The 24,182-nt window shown below is 41.6% G+C and overlaps 1 protein-coding gene across 11 annotated transcripts in view; it reads left to right on the plus strand.

Annotated features, from left to right (window-relative positions):
- MRTFB (myocardin related transcription factor B) overlaps nucleotides 1-24,182 on the plus strand; it is a 270,940-nt gene that overhangs the window by 96,339 nt on the left and 150,419 nt on the right. For 5 of the 11 annotated variants that reach the window (XM_057315562.1, XM_057315560.1, XM_057315564.1 and 2 more), the window contains one exon: nucleotides 4,130-4,164. The exons of the other annotated variants lie outside the window; for them this stretch is intronic. The gene's annotated coding sequence lies outside the window, so the exon portion shown is untranslated. The remainder of the gene's footprint in view (nucleotides 1-4,129; nucleotides 4,165-24,182) is intronic. 11 annotated transcript variants of the gene reach the window in all.

Here is a 24,182-nt window from a genome sequence, read left to right on the forward strand (position 1 = left end):
GGGCGAAGGTGGCTCTTACGGACAGCGGGAAACATGGGGCACTGAAGGTAGAGGCCCGCATCCCCCCTGCAGTTGATCTCTGGGCTGGTCAGGGTCCTTCCTCTGTTGCCTCACCTAAAATGACAAGATCGCTTTCCCATACACAGGATTTCCACTCATTTAATTTTGGATTTTCTGATGACCGATAATAAATATAATTCAAAAAGTAGCATTAAATAATGGGGGAAGGGGAAAATCTAAATATGTATTCCTACCTAGGTTTAGTCTAATTAGGGGAAGAATTTGTCTGAGTTATGGAAAGTATAAAACAATTGAAATCACTTCTGAGTGTTTGTAGAATTTAGGCTAATATGTTGCCTAGTGGCTACAAAGAATCTGTTAAGTGATTCTAAGTAATTTACATGTATTCTGTACGTAAAGAGACTTTTCTAATGTGCTTCAGTTGTAGTTTCTGTAGTTTAAGTAGCTGAGAGATCTTGTTTATTGTGTTCTCTACTAAATAATCTTTCTTAATAAAGAAAATGCAGAAGCTATTCAACCATTTCTTGCTTCTATGTTAGTGAAGTCTGAATTTAAGTGATTTTTACTCTACATCTTAAAGATAGCAAAATAGTGTAGGGAAATTCTGTAAGGGTGAGAGTATGTGTTTTGTAGACTTCTCTTATGCATGTATTATCCATGAAACCCCAGTGTATATACAGTAGGTTATTTTCAGAGGTCTGTGGAAGGCCAGACTAGTCGTACCTCACTGGGGCTCCAGGCTTACCATCTGAAACCACAGTTCCATGTGGTCATGAATGAAATGTCTAATCTTGGGAGGAACGAAGAATGAATTACTCATTTATATATCTTATTTGTTATAACTTCAAACTGTGTTACTTGATCATATGATAAACACTGAGAGGATTTTAAATCAGAGTTGTTTTCAGCATTTAACACCACTTTACACATGGTCAGGAGCAATCATCATGCTACTAGTTAGGTGATGCCATTGTTCTAAAACCGTCTTCTCTCCTTACAGAAGAGACCTTGCCTGACTTTGCAAGACTGTGGTACCCCAGGGTACTGAGAGCCAAAGCATGGAAGACAAATTGTTATGCACACCTAACTCCTGTCACAACATTGTTCATCTTCCTTGTCAAGGCATCCTGTGCGACTAACCCCTCTGGGAATAAAGAAACACCTGGTGCTCATGGTTAGATGAGTCCACATTCTCAAGCAAGTGTGGTCCCACTCGATGCCTGACTTGGGAGACTCGCTGCTGACAGGTTCTAGATTTCCTTTGAGCTATTAGTAATGGGAAGTAGCTCTGTGACCTTGGGCAGGTTGTTAAAGTCCTTCATACTCTGCCTCGCTGTAAAAGGCGTCATCAGAGCATTGTTGTGGGGGGCAGTGAAAGTGTTGCACGTACGTGTTAGCACGGTGCCTGGCACATTCTAGATTGCCAGTAGATGTTAGGCCATGGGACAGCAATTTCCTCCAAAAGGAAATGTAATATTAGGGCAATAATTGACAGTGGAGATGTCTTGAAATAAAACAGATTCGGGTGTCTGCAGCAGGTATCATTTCAACATTTTAATGGAAGTAACTATTGCAGGTGAGATGGAAAAGTTCCACGATGGGGACTTCATGTTAACACCTGGCAGTGGAGGGTATCTCCTTTTTGATACTTACCATCTTACCTAAAACGGAACCATTTTGATTTTTAAAAATCTGAAAAACAAAAAACAGAAGGTAAAATAACTGAATACTGGTTTGGCTTTTTATCTTTTGTTTGAATGGTTATTGCTTCTCCGTGGGAATAAGAATACTTTCAAACCATGCTTGCAGAACCTGTGGTCTGGAATGCAATGGTTGTAGAATATTTAGAAGATTAGCAGTGTTTAATGTGGATATAAATTTGGGTATGATGTGTTTAGAACATGTGACAAGGAATCATTATGTCAGTCAAAATTCACTAAAAGCTTATCATTCAGTAAAATTGTTCCTTTGGGAATACGAATATGACAGTTCGGAGGCAACCTGAAAATTTTAGGAAAGGAATAACCATTTTTACGGGATTGTGAAGCACAGTGTTATCAACAATTACCTCTAACAGGGGATATTCATTAATTTTTATGTCCATTGCATGAGTTTATCAAATTCTTTAATAGAAAAGAGAAGTACCACATGGGGAAAAAAAAGAGAGTGAAAGGTTTTCAAATGGACAGCTTTGATAAGCTGTAAATTAGCCTATATTTGTGGCAAGAGATGTGGACCTATTGAATTTTATTGGTGATGAGTAAATAAGCTTATATCTTCTATCAGATGTAATTACTCTCCTTGGTCTGGTTAGCAGAGAACTCTCTAAAATTGACAGTAAAGAATACACAACGGCACCGAGTGTTTGTAGTCTTTGATACAAACAGAGAATTTACTTAAAGCTTTCTTGTTACTGTTTTTTATGTATATCATTTTGGATCTGTCTACCTAAGTTTGTTTACTATTATTGAAGAATAACTGACCTGCAATATTACATTGGTTCCAGGTGTACAGTGTATTAATTCAACAGTTCAGAGCATTACTCAGTGCTCACCATGACAAGTATAGTCACCATCTGTCTTCATACAGTGTTATTACAATATTATTGACTCTGTTCCCTACATTGTACTTTTCATCTCCGTGACTTACTTATTTTATGACTGGAAGTTTGTACCTCCTAATCCCTTTTATCTATTTCACCCATCCCCCCACCTCCCGCCCCTCTGGCAACCACCAGTTCTCGCATTTAAGAGTCTGTTTTGTTCATTCATTTTTAGATTTCACATATAAGTGAAATTACACGGTATTTGTCTTTCTCAATCTACCTAAGTTTTTCACATCTTTTTAATTTCCATGTTGGTGGGACCTTTTGTTGCTGTCAGGGTCCGCTCTTCCAGCTGTGTATGGGAGTACTTTTTGAATATTTGTCCTGAATTCACTTAGGTTTCAAGAGATACCTTCGTTCTGGAATTCTAAGGTGTCAATGTATAATTCTTTAATCATCTCATTAGTAGCATTTGTTATCTTGACTTTGTGTTAGACGGATCAGCCTGTTCCCACTGATGTTCTTTAAATGGAATGTTAGTTGTGTTATTTAATGCAATGTGTTATGTTGTGTTATTTAAATGCAATGACCAAAAGCTTGCAGATTATTCCCAGAGTAGATGCAGAATGGCTTTCTAATTCGGTAGTGACCATTTTGCATGAAATCTAATACTTAAAAAATGCCAGACAGAGTACATGTGCAGTAAATGTTTACTGAATTAATGAATTGCTCTGGGGTGGCTCGTGGTTATAATAGTTTCAGTATTAAGTGACCAAGATTCAGGACTGCTAGTTTAGCTAAACATTTGGGCTTCATTTGGAGGCAGTGAACAGACCACTGTGCAATCCTGGAAGACCAGTTTGTTCACTTTTCCATCCAATAGAATTTACTTTCACAGTGCTGTTTATATAGAGGAAAGGTCGAAGGGAAAGGTGTATTTGAAGCAGTTACATCAATTGCTTTGCTACAATGAAAGATTTTTAGTATGCGATGAAAAAAGGACACTTTAAAATGAATATTATAAAGTTTAGGCAGTTACTTTTTTCCCAGCTTTATTGAGGCATAATTGCTACACAATAAATGGCACAGGTTTAAAGTGTACAGTGTAATCAGTTCTGACACATGTAGACATCTTTGAAACCATCGCCACAGTAAGGGTAATGGAAATATCTACTAACTCCAAAAGTATCTTTGTACCCCTTTTGAACCCTGCCCTCACACCCTTTGGCCCCCTTCTCCAGGCAGCCGCTGATCTGCTTTCTGTCACTATAGATTAGTTTGCCTATTGTAGGGCTTCATAGAAGTGGATTTTTAATAGAATGTACTCTTTTTAGTGTGTATTTTTTTTCCACTCAGCGTAATCACATTGAGATTCATTCATATTGTTGAGCTTATCAATAGTTAATTCCTTTTTGACTGTTGAGAGAGAGAGATATTCTGCAATTCTTGTATCCACCGTTGATGGCCATTTGGGTATTTTCAGTTTCTGGCTATTAAAAATAAAACCTATCCAAACGTTCATATACAAATCTTTGTATGGACATATGCTTTCTTTCCCCTCAGGCAAATACCTAGGAGTGGGATGGCTGGATTATATGGTAGGTGTATGTTTAACTTTTTAAAAGTTGCCAAATTACTTTTTGTGTTGTATTCTTTTATGTTCCCTACCAATAATGCATGAGAGTTCCAGTTGCTCCACATCTCTGTAATAGTTGGTGTGGTCAGTCTTTGCAATTTTAGCCATTCTAATAAGCATGTTGTGGTTTCTTATTGTGCTTTTAATTTGCATATTCCAGATGACTAATGTGTTGAGCATATTTTCATGTGCTTATTTGCCATTTTTCTGGGAAATGTCAAACCTTTTACTCATTTATTGGATTGTTTATTTTCTAATTACTGAGTTTCAAGAGTTTTTTTATATAGCCTAAATACAGATTCTTTTTCAGCTACATGATCTGTAAATATTTTCTATCGTTCTGACTTATCTTTTAATTCTCTTAACAGTGTCTTTCAAAGAGCAGACGTTTTTAATTTTGGTAAAGTTCAGTTTATCAGTTTGTTCTTTTATGGATTATGCTTTTAGTATCACGTTTAAGAAATCTTTACCTAGGTCGTCGAGATCATTTCTATGTTTTCTTACAGGTGTTTTATAGTTTTTTATAGTTTTAGGTTTTACGTTAAGATGGATGATCCATTTTGACCTAATTTGTGCCTGTGGTGCAGGGTGTGGATCACAGTTCGTGCTTCTTGCATATGGATGTCTCTCTCTACTGAGTTACCTTTGCACCTTTGCCAAAATCAGTTGTCCATATGTGTGGGTCTATCTGGGACCCTGTGCTCCAGTGATCTGTTTATCTTTATGCTAGTACCACACTGTCTTAATTACTGTAGCTTTATAAGTTTTGTGTTAGTCTTGCAACTTTGTTCTTTTTTCCAAAGTTGTTTTGGCTATTCCAGGTTTTTTGCATATCCCTATGAAGTTCAGAATCAGCTTATCAATTTATACAAAACAGCCTGCTGAGATTTTGTTTGGGATTATATTGAATTGGTATTATTAATTTGGAGAGCATGACTTCTTAACAATACTGAGTCTTCCAACCCATGAACATGTTATTTCTGTCTATTTGTGTCTTTAATTTCTCTCAGCAATGTTTTAGAGTACAGAGCTTGCACATCTTTCGTCAGATTATCCCTAAGGATTTCATATATTTTTGGTATTATTGTAAGTGGTAGTCTTAAAAATTTCAACATAAAGTTGCTTGTTATTAGGATAGAAATACAATTCAGTTTTGTATATAAATTTTATATCCTGTAACTTTGCTAAACTCCCTTGTTCTGGTAGCTTTTTTGTTAAGTCCATTGGATTTTTCCACATAAATAACAATGTCGCATTTGAACAAAGATAGTTTCATTTTTTTTTCTAACATGGATGTCTGTTATTTATTTTTCTTGCCTTATTGCACTAATCAGAACCTCCAGTATAATACTGGATAGAAGAGGAGAGAGTGGACATCCTTTGTCTTAGCAATTGCTTGGTCTTTTACCATTAATTGTGATGTGAGTGGAAATCTTTTGTGGATTCCCTTTATCAGACTGAGGAAATTCTCTTCTATTCTTAGTTTACTAAGAATCTTTTATCAGGGATGGATTTTGGATTTTGTTAGATACTTTTCTGCATTTACTGGGATGATCATATGGTTTTTATTTATTAGTTTTTTAATATGGTAAATTACATTGAGCATATTTCCAATGGCAAATGAGCCTTGCATTCTTGGGATAAACCCTACTTGGTCATGATGTATTATCCTTCTTATATATTTTTGAATTTGATTTGCTAAAATTTTGTTTAGAATTTTTAAGTGTGTGTTCGTGAGGGACCTAATAGTTTCTTGTAATGTCTCTGTCTAGTACCGGGTTAATGCTGGCCTAATAGAATAAGTTGGGAAGTGTTTCTTCCTGTTCAGTTTTCAGGAGGAATTCGTGTAGAATTGGTACTATTTTTTTTTCCTTCATTGTTTGTTAGAATTCACCAATAAGGCCACCTGGATCCATCCTTTTCTTTGAGGGAAGATTTTAAACTACAAATTCAACTCTTAAAATGTATCTGTGGCTATTCAAGGTATATTTCTTTTTGAGTGGGTTTTGGTACTTTATATCTTTCAGAGAATTCATCTGTTTCATCTGCATGGTTAACTTTACTGCCGTAAAATTCTTCATGATAGTTCCTTATTATCTTTTGCATATTTGTGGAATCTATGGTGGCGTCACCTCTCTCATTCCTGACACTAGTCATTTGTATCTTCCCTCTTTTTTCCTGGGCAGTCCAGTTGGAAGTTTATCGACTTTTTTTATCCTCTCAAAGAACCAACTTTTGATTTCCTTCATTTTTTTCTTTTTTTATCTCATTGATTTTCTGCTCTAATCTTCATTATTTCCTTTCTTCTGCTTACTTTCTCTGTGTGTAATTTTAATTATTTTTTCTTTTGTTAAATTTTTCTAATTTTATACAGTATGGTTCCATTAAGGTCTTCCTTTAAACTGTTTCCTCCCCAAGGCAGGTGAGGATACTGAGCTCAGAGGGGTTAAAGGAGCCAACAGTTAATATGGAGAGCTTTTTGTCTGTTATCTTACAGTGTTATAAATGCTGTGAAAGTAAAGTAAGAGTGAAAAGAGAGTTTAGCCTGTAAAGAGTGGGATAAGAGGCCCTCTTTGGAGAATTTGATGACTAAAGGATCTTATTTTGCTGAAATCTAGGATAAATTTGTGACACCAAATCCAAAGTATTGGTTCCTAAAGTTATATTACAGTGGCTGCAGATCTCCTTCTTGGTTGCTGTATTCTGAAAAATGAGTTCGAATATTCTAGGAGTAAGTCTGCATCCAGTGAATGTTCCCTTGGATTTAATTGACAAACCTGCTTTTTATTTCTATTAAGACTGTTTGCAGTGGTCATGGTAACTATAGCTGAAACAGCAGTGGCAGGTGTTGCTGACAGGATTACTGTTGAATAGGAGGAAAATCTGGGGGCGGAATGTGGGGGGATTGCTAAAAAGATTTACATCAATGTCTTGCTGCAAATAGTCTCAGTAAGCAGTATTTCTCTAATTATTCCTTAACGCATTAAAACTTTAAAAATATTTTTATCATTAAAAAGGCTTAATTCTATAATTATTTTATAAATGGAGGGAAACCGGCACAATGTAATAACATCTTCTCAGTGTCCGTATTAGAAGGTTGAGTTTCTCTCCAATCTGAATTAAGGTATTATATTTAGGGATTTTGAAAAATACGTAACAGCTGTTTGCTGGGGGGCACTAGTATAGCTGGTGGTCAACTGTAGGGAAGAAACAAGAGAGAAAGAAATACAGGAGTTATTTTCAAATGGCCATGAGGGCAAAGGGTTATTACATGTATTATTTTAGTTTCTCTTAAAAAGGTGTGTGGTGGGGAGCGGGCACTGTGAACCCGAGCCTTTTTTAAAAAAAATGTATGGTTGAAAGAGCAAGCTATTCCTTTAACAGTTTGTGTCTCAAAATTATTTTTTTTAGAGGAGAAAGCAGCAATGGGATTAAGTGTCTAGTTTGTAATGGTGCCAGGACCAGAACCCAGACTTTTGAGTCAGGAAAACTGGATTCTAGTCCTGCCTCCCTCCTTGATATTCTGTGTAACTGGGAGCTTAGCCTAAAGATACTTTTCCTCTGGTTGTGGTTTAAATGAGAAAATGTATGCGTTAGCACTTAATAAATGTTTAATACTATTTGCCTAGGGAACCATTTTCCCTTTCTCAAGGACTCAAGGAAATAATCAAAGAGTCACATGCACATGAGAATCTACTTAACTTAGAGTTTTTGTTTCCCAAAGTGACCCAACCTCATCCAATTCATCTGCTTTTAGGATCATATATGTTTTTCTAATTAAACAAATGCAACTGATTTTTCATGCATTTATAATGGCTTTAAAACCTGCTAGCTCTTTAGTTTTATTTGAATAGTCTCAAACTTTGTAACAAGGTGTCCAGCAAAAAGTATGTGCAAAAACAAATGTTGCTTCTTCTCATGTTGAAAGTTTTCACGTTTGTAAAACATTCCCACAGCGTGTGTGTTTGCACTTTTCCCTCTCACAATAGGTGCTTTGGAATGTGAGTATTTGGGGGCTTTAGCTTTCAGGTTAAAGGAGGACAGCGAGGTGGAGAATACTGGGCGATAAAAAGTCTTGGATCAGAGAGACCATTTGCATATCAGCTCCCTCTGCCTGGAATTGTCCCCCTCCTTCCTACCTTTCTCTATCTTGTTCTTTAAGATTTAGCTCCTTTGCCAATCCTCCTCCTCAGTTGTGTTAAAGAACCTCCCTCCTCCCCATAACACCTTGCTCTCATCTAATACTCTTTACCACACTATGTTGTGACTCTGTGTTTGCTAGGCTTCCTAACAAAACTTAGAGTCAGGAATGGTCTTATTCATCTCCGTATCCCAGTGCCAATGCGACTCCTGATTAAAAAGTTGCTCATGAAAATTGTGTTGTATAGGAATCCTTGAGTTTGATGCCTAATGTTCAGAGAGTTAAGAATATACTGCTTATGGGGCCCCTGGAATGGCTCAGTCAGTTAAGCGTCCAACTCTGGATTTCGGCTCAGGTTCCCGATCTCAGGGTCATGAAATTGAGCACGGAGCCTGCTTGGGATTATCTGTCTCTCTCTCTCCCTCTGCCCCTCCCCATCCCCGCGTGCCACCCCCCTCAAAAAAAAAAAAAAAAAAAAAGAAAATATATTGTTTATGTAACAAAGGTGTTTCCTCTTCCATTTTCCAGCCTCACCTTGTGTTTCCTCTCTTCTCTTCCTATTTCTCAATCTCTCTCTCTCTCTTCACTTAGGGAACGTTTGAGCTAGAAGAATGAGCTGAGGGGTTTTCTTTGTGTTACTGACCCCCTTTGTGCTCTTACTCCATGCTTATTAGGTCCACGGACTTTGGTGGACCCCTGGGGTACTCCCTGGAGTCCCCTTTTCCCTGCTGCAGTCGGACTGGGGTCTTCTGGTGATGTAGCTACACTTTTACAAGGCACACAGGCCAGTGGGCTACACATACCGTCCACTTTTATTGCCTGCACACAGCCAGTGCGCCAAATGTGGGAGTGCAGTAAATGTAGGTGCTGAAATGGAAATTACCGAAACCGAGAGAGCAGCAGTTTTCAAGAGGCAGCGGGCCCCTGCTTCCCCGTTCTGCGCTGTCGAGGACCACAGAGCTGAAGCCCAGCTGCAGTCAGTCTGGTGGTGCTTCACCGCCCCGGGCGAGAACCTCCGCCGGCTTTCTGCATGCCGAGCTGCACGAGCTAGGTTCGCTCCTGGAAGAAGAAACCGTGAGATCCCAGGATGACGGAGCATATGTATTAATGTATAATCTGCCTCGTTAATGGATGACAGTGTCTTTTCAGAGGGTGCTCTTGAACCAGAATGGAAAATACCTTGCAGAAGACAAACTACAAATGAACTTTGACGCGGTATAGAGTAGACAGTGTTGAGGGATGAGCTCCTGAACCAAAGGTTGGCCCCAAAGACTGAACGTTGTCTATTTATTCAGATAGGAACGACCTATAAAGGGATCAGTTGTTTGAATGCCTGGGCCAAGCGTATGTTCTCATTCTTTTCACCATTTTTAGAGGTTCTGGTAGAGACTTCAGGAAGCCACGTGCTGTGGTCTCCTAACTTATTTCTGAAATTTGTGTTTCTCAGATGCTGCTCAGAAGCAGCAGAGACACTGATGCGTAAACAAGCTAAGCGAGACTTGTGAGGTGGATTGGTGTGTGTTTTGCACTTGGCAGGACAGCATAGTGAATCTGTTAGTTTGTTCATGTAGCTGCACCCTGCCTTTTAAACATGTCAGTAAGTCTCAGGATTATTGGAAGGCCTCATTATCTGAGTTGTTGAGCTCTCACCTATAAACCAAAGAGCATCCTGTTCATCGCAAAGAATCAGAAACCAAAGAAATGAGTATTGTTTCTGTTAATATACAGTTATTTCCAGTAGTAAAATTTGAGAAAGACGGGTTTGTAAACTATAAGCTTTGAAAGACACAAATTTCAGATGAGATCTTTTCCTTTAGGATTTACTTAACCTGCGTTCACTGGATTGCTTTTCCAGGTAGGATGTGTGATCCCCTTCTGTGTTTCTTTGGCATCCATCCTGAAGAAATTATAGCTGAGTGTATACTTAGTATAGTTAGCTATCCGTGAAGTATATTTACATTCCTACTTTGTTATCCTTATAAGAACTTAGGGCTGTCAGGGTATCACCAGTGCTTTTTATAGGCCTAATAATTAGGGGTGGAGGGAGTGGGTGGAAGGAAGGAAACCAACTATTAAAAAAAGAAAAAGAAAAAAAGAAAGATGTGAACGAATGCCCAGAAATTGAAATTTAATATCATGGAAATCAGCAAACTTTCAGAAAGCAAGCAGCCTAATTAAAAATGAAAAGTTGAACCCATTTTTCCTTTCCTTTGAGTTAACATTACTGAACTGGCAGAGGTCTTGAGAAGTTGTTTTACACTACCCCCTTGTCTGATTTAGGCCGTGTTTTAAATTAGCCCACAGAGGTCTCTCCTCTAATCTCTTATATGTCCATGACAGTTCTTTTATAAAAAGGTCACTTTTCAAAAAGAAGTGATATTTGCTTTAAAAATAGAATGTTACAGTTTATAGCTTTTGCCGCTTAGAAATATAGCTGTGGCCTGATTAGGTAGATGTAGTATATTCTTACAGATATTTTAGATTTTGCAAAGTAGTAAGATGCTGTCCCTTTATTAATGGAAATGATAGTCTGGTTATGTTTGAAAAAAAAAGTTTTGATTTAATGTTAATGGTGAAGTTAGAGTGTTCTTAAAGAGAGGGGAAGTTACAGAGAGTTAAATGCTGTCATTCTTTCTCTTCATACTAAGAACAAAAGCAAATGATTGTGAAGTATTTCAGTGGGTTGAACCTTAAGTTAGAGCTTGCCTTTCCCAGTATTATAAGAAGCACTTTGCCTAGTTGCTATGGAAACAAATTTAAATTATTGAGTTGAAAGTTATGATGTCGATCTTGATACAGATCTGCTGTGAAAGATAGGTGTTGCAAACTAAGACTCTTAACACTGCTACTCCTACAACTATTGCAAGCACATACACTGACCGTACGCTTGTCGTGTGGTGGGTACCTTGCTACAGATCTGGGTACACAGATGAAAAGACAAGGCTTTCAGCCTCTAGGAGCTCAGATTCTCATGGGGGAAATCATCAGACACAGGGACTAGAGCGGGGCCATTGATAGAATGTCCATGTGCACGAGATGCTATGGGATTGTTGCAGAGGGGAGCTAGGGAATGCTTGGGGTGACTCTCAGGATGTGTGAAATTTGTCTGACACACAGGGAGGTGGGTCAGGGATGGTGTTCCCACAGAGGATACTGCATGGGTTTGGGCTAAGAGATGAAGAGTTGTTTTAAAGCATTTCTTTTTAAACCACTGTCCATCTTCTTAGCCATACCATTGAGAAATATTTGGGGGATCTTAAATATTTGAATTCATGAGCCACATGAATATACTTTGCAGTCAGTCTGCCAGCTGCCCCACTTGACTGTGTAACTGAGGTGTTTGACCTCTCCAGACCTCATGAGGATTCAATGCAAGACTCCTGTGAAGGGCACAGCTCAAAGTTTGACATTGAATAAGCTCTAAGGCAATGTGAATTGCTTTTTAACAGCATCCATCTCATCGTTGTCCATTTCGGTAATTTTGGATGCTTTGGTAATTAACAGTGGGGATACTGCGTTCGTAAAACATTCCCATGCTTGCTGGGTTGTAAATCTTGTTTGTGATGCCCCATTGAATACCGACATGTGCTCCGCATTGGGCTGGGACTCCGAGTGGAGAAGTGTACATAGCTTTTGCCCTAAGGCAGCTTCCAACCTTGTTGAAAATGTAAATGGACAAATCCAAAGTCAAGTGTAGGTTGAACTGTACTCTATGGCTGTCTATGCGGTCGTTCAGTATATCATTTGAAGTAGTGTAGTTGTTTGTGTGGCCCGCAGTTTCCAGGAGGGTCTAGGCATAGGTTACCAGAGAGGAAATAGGATGGAGATGGCAGTTAGGCAGAGCCAACGGTGCCAAAGACTCAGGGACAAAAACGACACAGAAGGCTTGTCTGTCTGGCAGACTGGCTGCGTGGAAGAGGGGAGCACTTGCCCCATGGCGTGCTTCCAGGGCTGCTGCTGAGACTCTCTCTTCCAGTCACATCTAGGTCATCGAAATCCCATCATTTCGCGGGGTCACTAAGAGACATCAACACCTTTTAACTTTTCGATTGAAGGCATTTATTAATTATATCCTTTCCTGATAGTAGTTTTGATCAGATACAAGGAATGAGCACTAGGCATAGGGTAGGAGGTAGGCCCAGTTGCGGGGGTGAATATACTAGAAGACAGACTTCATTTTGGGCTCTGACAACAAAAAGTTCAGGAACAAATACTAAAGGACTGTCCTGCACCAACGACTCTGCTGGAAACCAGGGAAAAATACAGAGATGAAAAGATGAGCTTCTTCACCCCAGTGACCTGAGAATCTTATGGGCAGATGAAAAGATGAAGAGAACCAGTGGAATGCAGTGCACATGGGGTGGCGGTTGCTGAAGAGGAGGGTACAGAGGGGTCAGCGGCAGTACGGGCCGAGGTACATCCGGGAGAGGACACGGTGAGGGTTACTGGGGACTCCAGAGACACACTTTCCTTTATTCTTTCCCAAGCGTGTGGTGCCAAGTGGGGACAGGCAGCCCTGAACTCTCATTCCAGACACCGACCACCACTGCCTTCTGTCCTCACCACGACCTCTCCTCCAGGCACCCTTTACTTGATGGACTTCAGGCTGTAGCAGTGGCCTGTGGCGCTGCCAGGGCTGGAACTTCCAGCAACTTGGGCTGTCTCCACCTGGCCTCCATCTCCCAGACCAGGGCCGTACACTTCTCTGGGGCCTGGCTTGGGAACAGCTGCTGGGCCTGATGCTGGATGCTATGAAGGGGTGGGACCAGGGCAGGTTAAATAACATCCAGGAAACTTGGTAGTATCTATAGTTCACACATCTGTCCCGCTCTTTCCTGAATGGTCCAGGTGTATGGAATTCTCTAACACACCTTGAATCCTGACTACTTGCGTAAGATGAAGTGTTAGCATTCAGGAGAGAATACTGTGAGAATAAGAACTTGAATTTCATTATAAGCTTCAGTTCATTTAACAACCCTTGATAAAAAATTTCTAAGTGTATGGTAGTAGCATATTGAATTATGCACGCAGAGAACCCAGAGCTATTGAACAACGTAATCTTCTTTCTGTCTGTGCACACGTTAGCTGTTGAAATCCATGCGTGAGAGAAGGTCACGGAAGCAGACTGCTGGGGATTGTGGCCGCTTTGTGCAAGTCTAGGAGGGGGCAGTTAAAGCCTGTCCCCCAAGGAGGCCGGGGGGTGGGGGGCTTCTCTCTCCCCTGGGAGTCGAGATTCCGATGCATTTTCATTTTATATTTAGAGAATGTTCACTTGTGTCTGATTCAGTTAGAGTCTGAAAAGCTGTTTAATAATGAACGTGATGTGTGTGTGTATGTATTCGTGTGTGTGGTTATGTGTTTTCATCAAACCAGTTTCACAACAACAGTAGCAGCAACTACAGCAACAAAGAAAACCTTTCCCTCATCATCTCTACTAAATGCAATAGCTTGATATTGGGGATTTTTAAAGCTGAAAGTCTTAATGCCTGTCATTTAGTGAAAGAAAATGTGAGCTCCTTATAGTAATATGAAAATTGTATAATCTACTTTAGAATTTGTGCCACATTCCTATTTTATTTTCTTAGTCTCTTCTTCTGTCCTTTGCTTAATTTAAATATCCAAATTATTGGAAGAAATTGCTCTTTAAAGGATTTGAAGCTTAATTCTCTAAAGGCTAAAATATAATTTCTTCATTGTTTCTTAGCAATTCCTATAAAAATACAATATTATTTTCATACAGGAAGCTGAAAAAGAAGGCTGTTCTAAAGGAAGCTGTTGTGTAGTTCCTTCCTTTCCAAACTTTAAGCCGAACGCTTTTCCTCACCCCAAGTTCAAGGGCTTAGTTTACGTGTATGAAAATAAACTGAACAGCACCTGCCACTTAGTCACAAAGGAGAATCTTGAAGCTGCTAAGCAAACACATGTACTCAGTATAAGCTCTTGAGGTGCTCAGAGTGGTAAAAAAAAAATAATAATAATAAAATAAATAAAAATAAATAGTACGAGGAAATAAAGACAGAAGAAAACATACACTGAGGGGTCAAGTTCAGCACCTGAACTGTGTACATTTTAATCACGTTATTGTTATCATTTTGGGGACTGGTATTTGGAAATTTGTCCTTGAAAATGCAGACTTGTCAATATTCTCCAAGGAAGGATTTGGCATATTTTATAATACTTTTCCTTTCTTTAAAAAAAAAAAAATTATTTCAGCTCTTTGGAATAGCAAGAGGAGAAAAAAATATAATACTGAGTTCTTTTGTTATAAAATTATTCAGCTTAATCTTTTGGCTTCATTCAGGCAGCTATTAAGTTCAAATAGTTCAGGACAGTCCACTCTAAATATCTGTTTTAACGTGGATACCTTGCTGAAGTCCATGGTAGCTCCTTGAAGTCCTTTTTGACACCGGTAGAGTAAATGAGAGAGCTAAATTGTCCATATTTATTTAGTGTAAATCATTGTGCTTGTTTTCTATAAAACACTGGCAGCTCTGTTCATGTTAACTTCAATGGAGGCTCAAAGTTCTCTGGGAAATTACCTAGAAACTCCTATTTTAGCAATGAACGTTGTCTGGGAGAAAAATGTAGAAGCCTTGCTAGAAATATTATAGACTCTTTTTTGTTATTAGCACAGTTCTGTGAGCTGACGGTATGAAGAATACCACATACCATTGCAGTGTTTGCCAGGAAATCATACACAGGGCTGAAGATTTCCGTCACAGAAAGGGCAAACAGCATCTTCTGCCACTGGGTGGGAACAGGAGGGGCAGAAGGAACAATAAGGGTCAGTAGTTTGCCCTTTAATTTCAAAGTCATTGTGATGCTCCTTGGAGTATTTACTGTGTCGCCCTGAGACCTACTGGAAACTTGAAAACAGCGTCTAGAGACGTGGCAGTGTGAGCTGGGCTTGCCGTGAAAATCCTAGGGCAGAGTCAGCCCGGCCGCTGTGAAGCCGGGCTCTCCTGGACCGGATACGTGCAGAGACCAGAGTCAGGTGGCCTGGTCCTTAGTGTGATTTGTGTCGGCGGAAGCGTGGCACCTGCGGGTCTCCGGGGGCAGATAGGAAGTGCAGAGTGGGTTCTCGCGGAGGCAGCAGCGTGTCTTGGAAGGAGCTCCAAAGGCAGGCAGCGGTCAGGGCTGCAGCGCCAGCTCTCTCGGCAACTTGCTTGGAGGGTTTGGACACATCACTGCCCTTCTTTAGGCCTCTGCCTCCTCATTTATCAAGTGCAGGGACTGAATCACATGATTTCAGAGGTGCCGGTCCCGTCCAGCCTCCAAGCATGGTGACTGTGATAACGTCACCAGGGTAGCACCGTGCCTTCCTCCTCGAGCACTTGGCCCCTCTCTCCGGGAGGTCAGGCTGGAACCCACCCACAGTGTGCTGTCAGCTGCTAGGTGCTGTCCATTCCTTTCTGGGAAATGTCTTTTGTCTTTTCTTCCTTCTCACTGCCTCCACATTTGACCGGGCTCTCATTGTATGTGTCAGGATGATCGCCTCACCCTCTTGCCTTCCACCTTCCCTGCCCCCACCCCCTCATCCGGTTCCTGTTTTCAGTATAAATCCCTCCTTTCCCATCCCATCCCATCCTGTGCTCTGAGTCTCTTCTCCTTTAAATACTGTTTCCACCGGGAGCGTTTCCTTGTTCAGAAATCATCAACCTACACTCTGTGGCTTTTAAGATACTCCGTAATCTCGTCCTACCCTATCCATCTAACTTTATTTTCTGTCACTCTCCAACACACCCTGCTATGTAATAAGACCAGTTTATTGCTGTTTTCACAAGCATTCCATATTCTTTCCTACTTATGCAATTTGTTCATTTTTTCATTTGGAAAACATTTTTCTCTTTATAACCTATAAATATAACAAATTCAAGGTGCAAGAAATGTAGAACAACTGAATAAAGCTCTATAGTTTGCGGGCGGAAGAGGTAGAGAGAGAGGTGGGGTTAGCCATACAACAAAGGAAAGAACATTTGTGAGCCAGGAGGGAAGGACAGTGGATGTTAAACATGCAGGGGTTTTGAGTCACAGAGAAAGGAAGTTTTAAAGAAGCTCACTCACATCCACTGGCCTTTGCCCTCAAGAAAACAGAAGCCAGGTTCTTCTGCCCAGAGTGACGGGGTGGTGCTAGGGACCTGAAGAAAGTAGGAAATCCTCACTTGCTGTGGGCTTTGGGATGGGCATTAACCAGAGGTGAAGAAAGGATTTACTGAGAAACGTGGAGAATCCAGTTGAAATCAGTTAACGTGTGTTGGGGACAGACTCCTCTCCGTTTTCTGAGTTTGTCCAGCACTGCTTGGCTTTAGGGATCTGAATGGGGGAAGCCAGAGTTAGACGTTGGTACCGGTGAAGTGGCCTGCCCTCTCCACCACCCCTGCCGGGTTCCAGGCAGGTTAGAGAGAGGTGAGCGAGGGCAGAGGGGGTGCTGGGTAACCTGGAAGAGGGAGGTGCCGTGCATACCACCCCCACCCCCGACTGCTCTGTCCTTTCCTCAGGCCTCTAACCACTTTACTCACCTCACACTTCTCCATGGCCTGGCTGCCATCACTCAGAACATAGAGGCAACCAGAAGAGGATATCCTTGAGCTGCTTCTGCCAAATACTTCCTCCTAAGTGCACATGGACCCTGAGCTCAGCATGGACCCTGTGCTCGGCTTTCCCTCCCCTGCTGCAGGTCCCGTCTGGGGCGTCCGTTCTGCCCTGGATACCATCCCCTCTCACCTACTCAGTAGCATTCCTCTGCTGACTTTGGGCTTCCTTCCACCCGTCAGTTGTTCCCTGTTCGGGGGCAGGTGTGCAGTAGGGGTGGCATGGGATTTAATTAGCATCCACGGTCTGCCAAGCAGGCACAAAGGAGCAATGGAGTTTAAGGGACTGAGCACTAAGTAGAAGAGGGAAGAGTCCATATCAAGGAACGAGGAACAGTAAAAAGGTGGTAGGATCAGTGCGTGGAGACCCCAGGAGGGTGAATGGATTGGAGGATCCAGACTTTGGAAGAAACGGAGCTGGAAATCTAGGAGGTGGTGGTCAGAGGGTAGGTGAATGAAATTGTGATGACAGAGGAGTATTCTTGGTTTGGCAGATGGTCATGGGGGTGAGGGGTGTTGGATAACAGCCCGGTAGTGAGGATAGTCTGATGATAGGACATTCAAAGCCAGGGGCCTCCAGGGAGGTGGGGGAGGGAGCGTCTGGAAACGAGAGTGATGATGAGCAGGATGATACTTACCCACCTCTGAGTGCAGTAGCACGAGGGCTGGGGGAGGGAAAACCACCACTGGATGGGCCTGCAAAAGAAGCAAGGTGAGAGAGAGCCAGGTTTCCCCGGGTCTGCTCTCTCTCCAGTCTGTTCTGAGGGCAGCAGCCAGAGGGATCAGTCGACAGTAGAAGTCGGATTTTTGCATCCCCATTGTATTCCAGGTCCTCTTCGTAGCTTGATCCCTGGTCTCCTTAGGGTTAGGGTTACTCAAGTGTCTCCTCAGGGCTTTTCTGGCTGCCCTGTTTGAAAAGGTGCTCCTCTTGTCAAGCACTAATATCCCCATTCCTGGCCTTTCTCTTTGTCTCCACAGCACTTACTGCTATCTGACAGTGTATTTTACTTATTTGTGAATTCCGTAAGGACAGAGACTTCCGTCTGAGTTATTATGTCATAATTTTTTCATACTGCTTTCCCCCCTATACCTCGAACGGAATTTGGCAAAAGGCAGGAATTCAGTGATTATTGGTTGAATGTAGAACTGATGTATGGTTGGAGGCAGGGGAGGTGGGCTACACAAGAAGGTACAAGAGGAAGAAAGGAGGAGACAACAGGGTGGTCACCGAATTCTAGGATGGGCCCGTCTGGGGGTTGGAGAGGATGGGAAGGTTCCCGTTGTTGAGGAAGCTGAATTTCTGGGAGCCTGGGTAATTAGAAGTCCAGCTCCTCTAGCACGATGGCAAGGGTTACCCAGAAAAACTTCACATCAGGCCCAGTCACTGAGGAATTCAGGAGGGGTCAGTACATGATTCTAACAAAAATGAAGAGACGGTTTGAAAAAAAATAAATAAAGCATATCCACAAAGAAAGTAAGAGTTGTGGGGTGTTGCCTCCCCTTACATCAGGCTTCATTTTCCCCCCAAAGTCTCCAGGGTGCATTAAGTCAAATAGGAGCTCTTTTAGTTTAGTAGATCTCTTGAATTATTTTAGGATAAGAGGCATTACACAGATAGAACTAAAATGGCTAACACTAGTTTTTAAAGGTCTCTTATCTGGCAAGTGATAACAAGAGTCTGTCAATAAAAATAGTGGCTATGAATCGCTAGTTCCTTGGGATCGTTGGGGTAGAATACTAGCATTTGCTTTTCAAGCTGTCATAGGTTCAAAATATAGAGTATAATTTACCCTGGTATATTTGTGGTTGGAAACTTTAATGTGCCAAAGTCTTCTCAATTGACATCTGAATATCTTAATTATGTTTCTGGTAAATTTATTATTCTAAAGTACCCTGCCAGACCATAGTGCTTTACAAAGTTGGCAGCATGCTGCTGATGACCTAATTTATTATTCAGACTCATTGTAAGTGTTCTAAATGTTTCACTACACAACTATTTATTTCGTCCATTTGAAGTGCATTTTAGGTGTACTTTACATCAGAAGGATTGTTTTCCCCTAGCCCAAATAAGCAAAACACAAGTGTTTAAGCATTTTAAACCCATTTCCCACATTTATTTATTTTTTGGGGTGGGAAGTACCTCCCAGAACATCAGAATATGTAGTCCCATTTCCAGTAGGATGGATAGATAATAGCCCCGTTGCAGCCTGCACTTGAGGCTACATTCCACCAGGTTTCTGCTGGCTCTGAGCATTACTGACTTTTACTTCCCACCCTTAGCTCTCAAACATTATTTTCTGCTGTTGTCTGGCTCACTTCAGTTCCATGCTTCCTTTCTTTCTAGTACCTTCAGATCCACATTTCTCATTATCCTGTAGGTCTCTGTTTCGATATCACTTTCTCAGATCTTCCTAGATTCTTCCCTTCCTCTTCATTCGGTCCTTCTGCTACATACTGTCATCCTTATGCTTTCCCTTCCTGCCTTCTTACACCTTATTGTAGTGACATGTTTCATGTCCTTCCGCCCGTGTAGAATCCATAACCTCTGAGAGACCACGTCTGTCTCTGTTACACACTCAGCACCTGGAAGAAACAGTGACTGGGACACACAAACCTCTTCACGCCAATGTGTTGAGGAGTGAAGGAATGAATGAGAGTGGGACCCAGGCCCTTCCTCCCTGTCTCTGCACCTGTGCCCAGTGACCACCTGACATAGGTGCAAAGGGGCCAGGTCTCCTCTGCCAAGAAATCATCAGGTCACTACTGTGTTTATGGCTGTGCTAATGGTGATTGGGAGGGTGACCCCAGACTCTTTCAACTCCTACCTGGCTCTACTTGGAATGATTCTACTAAGATGAAGATCTGGTTGGTGCTTGTTACTGACTGTACCTACTCTTTCTTCTGTGTGGCAGTCCTGGGAGGAAGAATGGTGAAGTAAATAGATAAATTTCGGTGAAATAATCTTAGTTCTTTCCCCAAATCCTGCTGCTGTGTCTGCTAGGATTTCTAGGTGTGTGTGTGTGTGTGTGTGTGTGTGTGTGTGTGTGTTTTATTTTATTTATTCGACAGAGATAGAGACAGCCAGCGAGAGAGGGAACACAAGCAGGGGGAGTGGGAGAGGAAGAAGCAGGCTCATAGCAGAGGAGCCTGATGTGGGGCTCGATCCCATGACGCCGGGATCACGCCCTGAGCCAAAGGCAGACGCTTAACCTCTGTGCCACCCAGGCGCCCCTAGGATTTCTAGGTTTTTAAGGCAAAGTTACATAAAAGGAATCATGTGGTAGGTATATATGTGCTATCTGGAAGTTTCATACTATTGTTAGTAAGGATAGTGACTTAGAAAAGTATTCTGAACACATAATCATCCAGTAACCTACTTTGTCCAGTTTCCTAGAGTTGGATAAAAGTTTATTTAGCACCTTGTGTAAATCTACAAACCCTTATCGTTAAACCCTTGAGCCCAGCTGCATTTTGGAATACAGGCTTTTTTGAATCTTAGAGAGGTTTTTTGTTTGGGTTTTTTAGAGAAGTGTTGGTGGGGGGTAGGTGGGGGAACGGAGAAGAGAGAATCTCAAGCAGGCCCCATGCCCAGTGTGGAGCCTAATGTGGGGCTCAGTCTTACCACCCTGAGATCAGGACCTGAGCCAAAATCAAGAGTCAGATGCTTAACTGACTGAGCCACCCAGACACCCCTGGACTTTTTTGAATTTTTAAAAGTTAATATGCTACCCAGTGAGGTCTGGGGCAGTACCCTGTAATTAAACATTAGTACTTCTGCCTTGAAATATTCACATTAAATGGGATAAATGTGCTATGAATAGCCTCAAGGAAGTTTAGATTCTGGTTTTGCTGCCGCGTAGTTCTGGTTAGGTTGTGCCAGAGGTGAATTACTTTAAAACTTTTAGGTTTTAGAGTTTGGGGGGCTTTGGGATTAGTAGGCAGAGAACTGGCATAGGTACATATCTTGGTGTGGTACTTAATACCCAGGCATCTCTTGAATGCTTCTCCTCCATCCTCAGAATCAGCATTAGGTCAAGCTGCAACTCTATCATCTGGATCCTGGGAGCCCCCTCCCATTTAGTTTCTTAGCAATCCATTGTCCTAAAACAAGCTTTGTTTACATCACTCCTCTGGGTCTGTCCTTTCGGTGGCTTCTTACTGTGCTAAAGGTAACGTCTGCACTTCTTACCCATCACACAAGCCCATTATGATCTGGGCCTGTCTACCTCTCCAGCCCTTCAGCAGCCGCTCCCACCTTCCATTGTACAGGTGTATTTCTTCCATCCCATAGTCCCTCTTGCCCACTGGCTTTCCGTTGTGTTTGGGATAGCCCCCTTACCCTGCCTTCATCCTTACATCCCTTTCTAACTCATATGATTTTCAGGTTTTGAATTAGATGTCACTCCCAAGGAAACCTTTTCACTCCTGATTCTAGATTAGGTGCTGCATCTTTGTATTTGGAGGACATTTTGAACTCCTCTCGCATCGTGGTGTAATTACATTGCTAATTCTCTAGAGCAGGTTTCTCATCCTCAGCACTATTGACACTGTGTATGTGCTTATCTAATGACCTGGTGTTTAATACTCTCCTAGGCCTCTGATATTTGACCTGCTTGGCCTCTGGCTTTTGACCTCTGCCATTTGCCCTCTAGACATGGTTCTAAATAATCTATACCAGGTTTTTCTGCCTTGGCATTATTGACATTTGGGGCCAGATAATTCAGTTCTTGGTTGTGGGGGACTGTCACTGTAAGCATCATGATAAGATGCTTCGCAGCATCCTTGACTGTACCCACAGATGCCAGTAGCGTACCCCCTACCCTCTGCTGCATGTGACAACCAACAGTGTCTCTAGACATTGTCACATGTTCCCGGGGGGGACACAATCACCCTTAGCTGAGATCCACTGGTCTAGAAGGGAAGCTCTTTGTGGCGGAGGCTATGCTTATATGGGTCTTCATATCCCCAGCTTGGCACACGTAGATCCCCTTAGAAGTATTGAATAAAATCGATGAATAGGGTGAGGGTGAGGATACTGCACAAGGAAGGAGATGGATAAACAAATGGGGGGACAGATGAAGAAAAAGGCTCCCCTCTCTCACGATGTGGAGCCTACAGCAAGTACTTTCTGACAGATTGAACTACTACATGCAGCGGGCTCAGACTCCGTTCTGCCTGTTGGAGTGACCACTCCTTTTACCTGTTGGGCCATTCCCCAAGGACTGCTTTCCTACCTTAGAGCGACAGGCACAGAATCTCCTGCTTTGCTCAGAGGCTGCCTTAGAGGCAGCCAGGAAGCATTTGTTAAAGCACCAAGGAAGACATGGGCACAGGTAGGAATCAGAAGCAATCCCTGCCCTTGAGTTGCTCCAGCCTAGTGAAAAAGACACCGGGTTGGTTTGTCTCTCTGTCCAGAAGGCCCTTCCACCCTTGCCTTCCTGGCATATTCCTGTTCCTCTGATCCAGTCCAGGCTATACTGGGCCTTCCTATTATGTGTTCCCATAGCACCTATTCTTTTCCTTCATAGTATTCCTCGCAGTTTTAATTGCATCGTTTTTTCCATGCTTATTTAATGTTTCTGTTCCTTGGGACTAAACTTTATGGAGGAAAGGACAGTGTATGTTTCTCCAGCTCCTGGCACAGGAACTGGCACCTTGTAGGCATTTAATACCCAATTTATATAAATGTGAGAATGCATATAGTAGGCCCTCCAAGAGCAAGAAAGTACCATGTTGGTTTGGGGAGTAAGATGGGAGAAGAAATTGGACTAGAAGTATCTGGGTTGCCTTTCTGGGGGGGAAAAAAAGGAAGTAGAAAATATAGAGGGGGAGAAAAGAAAACAGAAAAGCTGCTCATAGCCACAGCTGTGGTGTTGGGAGATAGCCACTTAGTAGGTGTCAGCCTCTGCTGCTTTCGCTCTTCCTTTAAAATATAAGTTATGCTCTGAAATATCACATGGATGTAGAAAAATATGGAGAATAATACAACCTCTGCTCAGCTTAGTCAAATCTTAACATTTTGCTACCTTTGCTTTACATTAAAAGCCTAAAGTGATATAAAATAAAACATTGCACATAGAGTTGATACCCCCTGTGTACCCCTGCCAGACGCTATTTACCCACCTTCCTTTTGCAGAAGACCCATCCTCCTGAAGCGAGGGTGTGTTATTCCTTTACATGGCTTTCTACTCATGTTAGGTGCGCTTATATTTATAAACACTGTATTTAGTTTGTGGATCTTGATCTTTGTGCAGTATAGTATATTTTGTGTATATTTCTGCAACTTGCATGTTCATTTAACAATATGAGATATATCCATATAGATGTATGTAGCTATAATTGCTATTATTAATTACTGTTACCCGTGTCTGTTACATGGCAGTCTAGGATTATAATAGTTTGTTCATTCGCTGTCAGTGGGAGTTTTGGTAATTTCCGTGCTTTGCCGTTAAACAGTGTTGCTATGCACATGCAGTACATATTTTCTTGTGCATATTTAACAACTTCTTTAGAGTGTCCCGAGAGGTAAAGTTGCCGGTGCATAGGGTGTATGCATCCTTGATGTCACTAGACGTAGCCAGATCATTCTCCAGAGTAGTACAAAGTGTGGCTCCTATGAGTGATGTCTGAGAGTTCCTTTTGGTCCATATCCTTGCCAGGCCTTGGTGTTAACAGATTTTCAGTTTTTTGCTAATTTGAAGTGTTACATTTTCTTGATTTCTAGTGTGTTTGAGCATCATTTCTTTATGTTTTTTTGGCTATTTCACCTTCCTCTTCTGTGACTTGTTTCTATTGGATTGCCCCCCCCCCCCACCTTCTCTATCTTTAGTTCTTTATATACTCTGGCTACTTATCTTTTGTTGATATTTTGCATTTCAGATATGTTCTCCCAGTGGCTTATCTTTTATGGCGTGCTTTGTTGTGTGCAAGTTTACATTTTAACCAAGTCATATTTATTAGTCCATTTATGGTTGGTGCTTTTTGCATCATGTTTAATAAATCCTGCCGTACTCTGAGTACTTTGGGGTCATAAAGAGATCCTGCCATATTTTCTTCTAAAACTTTGTTCTGCTCTTTAGCATGAGTCTAATCCACATGGAATTTATTTGTGTGTGTGGTATGAGATAGGGAAAAATTTCCATGTGAATAAACTAGTGGCATGAGCCAGCATCTCTGATTGCATAGTCCATCTTTTTCCCCACTGACTTGTAGTGCCACTTTGTCTTGTATTCAGATTGCTCAATATGC

This window comes from Ursus arctos, unplaced genomic scaffold (assembly GCF_023065955.2).
Source record: "Ursus arctos isolate Adak ecotype North America unplaced genomic scaffold, UrsArc2.0 scaffold_2, whole genome shotgun sequence".
Lineage (NCBI taxonomy): Eukaryota > Metazoa > Chordata > Mammalia > Carnivora > Ursidae > Ursus > Ursus arctos.